This window comes from Nicotiana tabacum, chromosome 1 (assembly GCF_000715075.1).
Source record: "Nicotiana tabacum cultivar K326 chromosome 1, ASM71507v2, whole genome shotgun sequence".
NCBI classification, from domain to species: domain Eukaryota; kingdom Viridiplantae; phylum Streptophyta; class Magnoliopsida; order Solanales; family Solanaceae; genus Nicotiana; species Nicotiana tabacum.
The window spans coordinates 64,807,660-64,816,846 of record NC_134080.1 but is presented as its reverse complement, the minus strand read 5'-3'; positions in this window follow the sequence as shown (position 1 = coordinate 64,816,846).

The window sequence follows — 9,187 nt, the reverse complement described above, 5'->3', positions numbered from 1 at the left end:
TTGTAGCAGATCCATTGACTAAGATTGCTATTTTACTGGTAGAAATGTAATTCAGCAACAATTTGGAGAATTTTGGAGGGAAATTAAATAAATCCATGGTGCGACGGACAAAAGACCATTCGAGGCGATCAAAACCTTTTCCAAGTCGATTTTCAGAATCATGTGGCCCTGTTTGCCTTTTAGTTTATTAAACTTAGAAATCATTTCCTGGATGATGATAGAATTATCAAACGCTCTTCTGTTTTTCATAAAGCTAGCCTGATATGGATTGATCAATTGATCTAGGAAAGGTTTAAGATGGTTGGCTAGAATCTTTGTGATTATTTTATAGATAGTGTTGCATAAGCCAATGGGTTTGAAGTTTTTAATGTTGTTTGCATTATGGATTTTGGGAATGAGGCATAGAAATATTTTGTTAATATCCGGAGGGATTTTCTAATTGTTAAAAATATCGTGATAAAGATTACTAACAGAATTCCTTATATGGTACCAATATTTTTGGAAAAAGAAGGGGTGTAGACCATCTGGACCAGTAGACTTGAATGGTTTGAATGAGAAGACTGCTCTTTTAATCTCATTATCTATGAGGGGGTATCTAGATGATATAGGTTAATCATATTACATCTGGATTGTGGATTTAGGGGGTTAGTCCAGGTAGAGTGAGAATGAGAAGAGGTAAATGCAGAGGTAAAGTAACTTTGAACATGAGACATAATATGGCTATGATCATTTATCCAGTTACCAGCCTCATCTTTGAAATAAGTAATTTTGTTTCTTCTTTTCCTATTAGTGGCTGAGACATGGAAGAATTTTGTATTTGTGTCTCCATTATTAAGCCACATGATCCTAGATCTAAGTTTTTAGTAGTCTTCTTCTATTTTTAGAATATCATTGAACTCATTTTGAAGATCTAATTCTATTTTTTTAAGGAAAGAGCTGGTGGCATAGCTATTAGAAGATTGGATGCCTTGGAGTCTAGATAACAATTTTCTCTTCCTTCCCATGATATTCCCAAGAGTACTGTCTTTCCAAGGTTTAACCTTATCTATAAAATTGAGGCTAGCTTTAAAGTAATCACTATCATTCCAATTATTTTTAACAATAGTCTGAAATTCCGGATGTTTACACCAAAAGGTTTCTAATCTAAAAGGAACCTTATGAGGAGACCTATTCCTTGGGATTAATTCTACCAGGATAGGATTGTGGTCAGAGTGAGTTCTAGGCAAATGGATAATAGAGCTTTTAGGAAATAGCTCAATCCATTCCTCATTTCCGAAGACTTTATCAAGTCTTTATAAAATAAGACCCTTCTTGTTGTGTCTATTATTTGTCCAAGTATATTTGCTTCCCTTGAAGCCTAGATCAACCAAGTTGCACTTATTTATTTTGGACCAAATGTACCTAGCTCTACTATCTTTAATGGGTTTGCCACCAAATTTCTCACTAGCGGCTAAAATGTCATTAAAATTACCACCTACTAACCAAGGTCTTTTATAAGTATTACTAATACTTTCTAGGTGATCCCACATGATATTTCTATTATGAATACTAGTACTAGCATAAATGGAAGTAAAGAGCCAGGGTTTACGTATAGGATGTACCTCTATGGTTGCATGGATCTCCTGACCTCTTCTAACAACATTTTGAACGTTGATTATGTCATCCTTCCACATAATAACCATACCACCTTATTGCCCCTCCGAAGGAACTTCAATCATCTCAGAGAATCCAAATTCATTAAGCATGGTTGCATGGTTGCCCATCCTTGTTTCCAACAAAGTTACCAAACACGACCTATGGGTGTCTAGCATCTCCCTAAAGTTTCTCCTGAAATTATCATTATTCCCTCCCTGTATATTCCATATTATGAAATTAGTGGGTTGATTTATGGCTAAATTGGAGTTAGTGTTGATCATCTCCCCATTCTCAGTTATCCCCCTGCCTGGACAGGGTTTCTTCTCACTGATAGAACTACGATCATTGTATTGTTGCCCATAGTTGGGTCATGTGGAGGACGAATATCCATCGAGCATTTGTATAGGGCCAACGGGCAGCTGAGAACATACCTCTTCTCATGCCTCTCCGTGAAGAGAATTTTTTTTATTCCGTCTAGGTTTGAGAATTCTAGGGTTGGCCTTAAGTGTAGGTTTAGGGGGACATCATCCTCTTCCATTTCTGCCTCCACTGGCCCTGGTATGAGGTCGTCTTGTTGTTGAGGTGGGGGTACTAGAGGGGGTGGGGGGTACCATCCCTTGGTTTCCCAGATTGACATCCCAAGGGAGAAAGATGGGTTTTAGGTGAGTGTACATCTCTGTTGGAAAGAAGGGAAGATCCAATAGTGCATTTTGAGAGTTTATGGGGCTGAACTGGGGTGGCATGCTCCATTGTTCTCTCATCGTTTTAGCCATTTGAGGGGTCAATGATGCAGCCATCGGGTGGATAATGTTGTTGAGCCATACTTGGTTGAGATAATTGTTCATCGCCAACCTCATTCCCTTCGTGATGAGTTGAGCTAGTTATTGAGTGTTGTGTAGGATCACAATAGCCTCTTGACCATTGATCGGGACTGTGAAAGATAGTGCATTACCCATGAGACCTAGCTCCATCCAACTCAAGGGTTGATAGTCTTGGGCTTGGGGTGGTTGAGCGTAAATAATCTGAGGTTGTTCTTGGGGATGGAGGGGGGAATGTTTTCCATATTGAGAGGACGGTATTGTCTTAGAATTTGGATTAGTTGAGCTCTTCTTCTTAGGATTGAAGGAACTCTTGGCATCTTGGGTAATGGAAGTTGTATTTATTATACTGGAAGTTGGGGTGGGATTTTGGGTAGGAGAAGGGGTTATCCGATTGGTTGGGAAAATGATGATTGCTTCCTTCAATTTTATGTATTTTGGTTGCCCTAGGTCATGATTTATAGGACACTTAATGGCTTTGTTTGGGTTTTCTATGGGAATATCCATTTGGCTACTTTCTTCTATAACCGTTGCCACTTGGCCAACATGCATGGAGGGGGAGAGATCTTGCCATATCTTAAAGAAGGATTTTGTGGAGATCCTTTAGATAACAAAATATTTTGTGGAGATTTTTGATTAAGGGGAGGGTTTGGGGTAGTAGGGATATGATAAAAGAGAGGGGTAGAAACGTCCATGCTAGGGCCAATTTGCATGGCATTGGTATTAACTAAAGAGTTGGTAACACTTGATGCCACGCTGGAGTCTTGCATGCAAGTGTCTTGTATGTCAAGATCCAAGTCATCACTTAATGAATTTTTTTTCACAAATAAAATTAGCATTATCCATAGTGGTTTTTGGCAAAACCATTTGCCTCTCATCTAATTAGTGTTTTTTTATCAAGGGAAGTGATTTGATCATTAGCCATGCTAGGATGGGTATATACTAATGAATTATGGTTATTAGAGGGATAATTTTTAGTTTTGTATTGGAGAGTTTGAGTAACCAAGAACTTACCTATTTTTGCATTGAATAAATTAACTGGAATACCTGGACCATGATTGCCTTTTACTTGGATGGTGGCTAGTTGGTTAGGAATTCTTTTGCCTTGATTCTTCCTCTTGTTGAATGAAACAGTTTTCCATTCTGTTTTATTATCATCTTTTATAGCTTCTTGTTGGTGTTATTGTCCTGCATGGTGAGGATCCATGCTTTGCTTCTTGTTATAGGTGCACTGCCTTAGTGTGTGACCAAAACGACCACAGTTTTTACAAAGAAAATCCTCACCTTCATAGTGTATATCTTGTTTGTGGTTTCCAATAAATAGGAAGGGTTGAACTGGGATTTCCAAAGGGATTTCAATACAAATCCTTGCATATCGACCTCTTAGGGTGTTTGAGGTGCATGTGTCAATTTTCAGTTGGCGTCCTAATGCATTACCAATTTTTGCTAGGATTTTACCATCATAGAATTCCGTTGGTAATTGGGGCAGCCTAAGCCAAACTGCAGAGGTAGTTAATTTTTCATTTCTAGCCACAAAATTTGGTTTCCATTTGGAGATATATAGGAAATGGCCATTAATAAACATGGTCCTAGGTGGATAGCTTTGCCCGTGTTTCTTTCTTTGTGAATTTGATGATGTAATAGTCCTCACCAAGATCAATTAAAGAGAAGTCTTCTGTTGGTTTCCATAGATCTTGGATCTTCCTCTTTAGGTAATGATGCAACATATGTTTACCTACTAACTTGATTATAATGGAGTATTTCCATGGTTCATATATATGTTGTCTATCTTCTAGTGAAAGGGAGATTTGTATGGCATCACCTGCAGTAATTTCTGGATCATGCATTGTTTTCTTGTCTTCCATTACCTTTGTTGTGTCAAGCATATCTTCATGTTCTATAGAAGGAGTGAAGTCCATTGGGTTTGATTCCAATAGTTTATCCTTGAAGGATGTTAGTTTTTCCAACTCATTTTGTAAAGGAATGTGGTGGACTAAGTTCGGTGGTTTTGGAGGAGTAGTATCTTGTTTCTCAAGGAGTTGGGAATGCATTCTAGAGAGAAGTTGGAGTTTCTCTTTCTATCTGAGAGAATCGAGCTTTCATCATCAAGTATACACTTGTAAATTGATTCATCGACTTATAACCTACTCAGATGCATCATTGAATATTAAAAACAAAACGTCTCGACTTATATCAATTAATCTGTTATAATTGATTCATCGACTTATAACCTAGTGATGAATGAATGTAATTCATTAACTCTATTAGCATGTAGAGTATATTTTTGTGTATTCATCTCTTGTATTACAAAAGTGTTAACGAATTACATTTATATTATTTAGATAGTAAATATAAAAGTGATTTTTAATTTTGACCAATATTAACCTGATAATTTTGACCAATGCTGACCTGAAAAGAGATCAACTTTGGTCGCTAATTATCCAGAAATTAAAATTAGCGACCAAAGTTGGTCGCTAAATTTAAATCAGATTTATTTATATTTTATATAATATTTAAAATAATAATATAATTGTTAAACGTTAGAACTGGGTCCCAGATTAGCGGCCAAAGTTGGTCTCTATCTGCTTCCCCTTTCGTAAGCCACCAACTTTGGTCGCTAATTTTAAATTATATTTATTTATATTTTCTAAATTTTTTAAATAATAATATAATTATTAAAATTTTATATCTGGGTCCCAGATTAGCGACAAAAGTTGGTCTCTATCTACTTCCCCTTTCGTAAGCGACCAACTTTGGTCGCTAATTTTAAATTATATTTATTTATATTTTATAATTTTTTTAAAATAATAATATAATTATTAAAATTTTATAACTAGGTCCCACTTTAGAGACCAAAGTTGGTTGCTAATTTCAATATTTCTTTGACCAAGCAAGTCTAACCAGTCCGGTCAACATTTTGACCACATTATCGACCAAAAAGCGACAAACTTTGGTCGCTAATGTATTTAGAATAATTATTTAATAATTTTCTCCAATTTAGCGACCAACTTTAGTCGCTTTTCTTGACAGACCAATTTTGGTCGCAACTTATTGGTCGCTTTTTTCCGGATTTCTAGTAGTGTGACTTGTATTCCTTTTACACATGCATCACACACCCTGTGATCCTTGAAGCTTGATTTGAGAAGACCATGAACCAGGTCCTTCTTGACTAATTTGTTCACCAGTGTGAAACTTGCCTGACCCAGCCTTATGTGCTATTAGCTCAGCATTATCATTAACAACACTCAGACAACCAAGATCCCCTTGCGACATATTTGGGAAATACCTAGCAGAATCTCGTAGAGGACCAGGTACTCTACTGTTCAATGGACTCATACTGTTCCCGATCCTTCCAACTCCCAGAATGTATCCTTTCTTGCCATTTTCAAAGGATACACTCCTTCCTTGCAAGGCCTTTAGTGAAAGGAAATTATTTGTTCTTCCTGTTATAAGCTTCGAGAAGTCGCTATCCATGTGTCACTGTTGACTGCTCCCTTTCACTGTTCCCTGTACACTTAAGTCAATGATTAGACTTAGTAACCCAAGCCAGCTTGGGTCCCTTATAATGATAGAACGGGCGAATCAAACTTCTTTTTGCCCATGCAGGCTGTACATATTTTCTTTTCAGGGAACCCGGTTCCTCATCAGTACACCTTTTTACAACAAAGACTTTGTTTTTCTGCAACGACTGATTTTAATCTTTACAAGAGTCCTTGTAATGACCGATTTGACCAATGAGTGCACAACCTATTATCAGCCACAGTTACATACTTCCTATGGAGATTATAGGAGGTTTTAGCTTTTTGGAACTCAATGCCTTGCTTGTTTCCATCATTACTCTTGTATATAGACGTTATTACATCAGAGGACCGAGTCCATTTTAGTGACTTATCAAGATCATTTTTAACCCTTTTTAAATCCTCCTAAAGTTGTCTATTCTATTTAAGCTCATCAACAAGACTTGTTTTAACTTTCTTCAGCTCACTCTCAAGCTCAAGTTGAGCCTTTCTAGCCACTTCCTCTCCCTCAGTGTTGTCCATCCATTTTTTTGTTTGTTTTTTCAACAAGCTGTGTTCTCTAGTTACTTATTCCGCTTGTTTCCTTAAATCCACAATGGAAACTACCATATCATCAGTTTCTTGTTCAGTAGCTGCAATTTTCTCTACTAGAGCATTCTTTTCTTTGCTAAGGGTTTCTATGGTTTCCTTCAAGTCATCAACCACTACCATCAAATCATATCTAGACTGTTCAGCATCTCCTAGCTCTATGATTAGGGCATCTTTATCATTAACAAAAATATAATATGTATCAATTAGAATATTTGTTAATGACATCAATTTTTTTCGAAGAGTAGCACTTCAGATTTCTCTGAACATCCCTGAAATTTACCTCATCAGTTTCATCCTCTTCATCCTCATCGGACTGAGCCGTCAATGCAAACAATGAATCAAATTCCTTTGCTTCATTTTGCACTGCCATTATGGAGCTGCTTCCTCTTCTAATTCACTGGAGGAGTCTCCCCATGCAACAAGAGCTTGCTTCACAACATTGTTAGTTACACTTTTTCGGCTGAATCGTTTGTTAGGAATCAGGTTCCTTTTTGATACTTTGTCAGAGTTGTGTTTGTGATGCTCTTGTTTCAAAAATGGGCGGTCTTTGATGAAGTGTACAGACTTTCCACACTTATGACAGCAATCATTTCCTTTGAAATTCCTGCTGATACTTCCTTTCTTTGGGCTCCCACCATTTTTGCGACCATTCTTTTGAAATCTTTGTGGTCTATTGGTTGATTGGATTTCCTTGAAGTTTGGTGGAGCATCCATGTAGATCCTTTCTAGGTGTTAACCTTTTAGAAAGAACCCGCTCTGATACCAATTGTTAGAAACTATGTGTCCACCAGACTGTATAGAGAATCGGGTTCTCTATGAGTTTCCACTAAAGATACTAATGAGCCGAACTATATAGTGATCTGGTCCTATATTAGTTCCCACAGTGCTAACTACTGAACCAGTATGTAAATGAGACACATAATAAGTTCCCACTGTATAAAGAACCAAATTCTCTATAAGTTCCCATTGTAAGCAACAGACTGTAAAATCAACCCGTATAGGGAATCAGATTCTCTAATTGTTCTTGCAGTAGCTCGGCAGTAAGTAAAGAACACAAAGGATTTTTACGTGGAAAAATCCCAAATCAAGGGGACAAAAACCACGAACTACACTTGTAGGCTTTCAACTTTACTAACTTGTAAACACCTATTACAAGCCACTTTGTAATGACTCTATTACAAAGAATTCAACTAACTTGTGGTACTCTTACCACAAGCCACTTTGTGACTTCCTAGTTACAAAGACTTTAACTAACTTGTTATGCTTTCACCACAATCCACTTTGTCACTCTACAGTTACAAAGGCTTTTAGTCACTCTAACTTGTAATAACACTTATTACAAGACATTTTGTAACTCTCTAGTTACAAAGACTTTAACTTATGACTAAACCTAGTAACATCATACACTGAAGAGTTTACGGATTTTGGGTTTCCTAAAAACAACTTCTAAGAAAGCAAGATATGAGTTACAATAAAGAACAAATGACAAAGACTCAACAAACCTAAGGACTTAAGATATCTTCGATCTTGGATCAAGTCCTTGAGGTTACAGCAGCTTTGTTCTTGAGAGAGGTTGTTGCAAGCACTTGAGAGAATATTTTCGTTTCTGATTTTGCAAGTCTTGGAGGAGGATGCCTTGTGTCTTGCACCAGATTTATATTACAAAAGACACCACCTTAGTGATGTCAATTCATAATGGTGATGTCCAATCTTGGTTAGTACATGCCCTATCTCAATGGAAAGTGACTGCTACACTATCTGTTGCACTGTTGTAGGCAGTCACTTTCTGTGGTTGATTCCAACTGTACTGTTGACTTATACTTCTGTCAGGGGAACACTAAGGTATCAAATCCCTATCTGGTTCTTATCCAAGATATGTGAAGTAGATACTAGAACAGTAGGAGTGTATTTATTTAAAACCATTGATTAATATAAATTAAGGTTGATACTTCTTCTAATAAATTTATTTATTAACTCTTCTAAAAGTCATGCACATGATTAAATTCATAATTACACGCGAGTTGTATTCGTTTCCGTTAAAACAGTTCTCAAAAAAGCTATAGAAAAATACAAGCTTATGATATCTATTTCATGCAAACGGTTCTACTGTACATATTAAAGCTACACAAGAAATAAAAAGGGACTGCATAATAAAACAAACAGGTTTATAAAAAAAATGTATAGATGAGTTTTGTTGTGATGTATATTATGAATTAAAAAGTATTTGAAAGTTCAATTACTTCTATGCGATGAAAATAATTGTGTCATTTTACTATTTAGGGGGTAAATTTCAATACTTTTAATGTGGCAAAATAGCTTTGATGCTATAACAGGTAGATTCAATGATACGTCTAATCAACTTCTAAAATTTACTTTTGACCTCAATCATTCCAAAATCTTTAAAATGCATGAGCATTAATGAGCTAATGGAGAATATGCTGAAAGTCTCAACATATCGTAAAAGCCAATTCGTTTGAGCAATAAGAACTATATATATCCAATGCATGAAGAAGAGCAAGCATTGCATCTGCGCAACAAGTTCTAAGAATGTATGTGTTCCATTAGTTATATCTGGCAATTTTGATCCTCCAAATTTTTGAGTCCAAGCTGGGAATCTTTAATTTA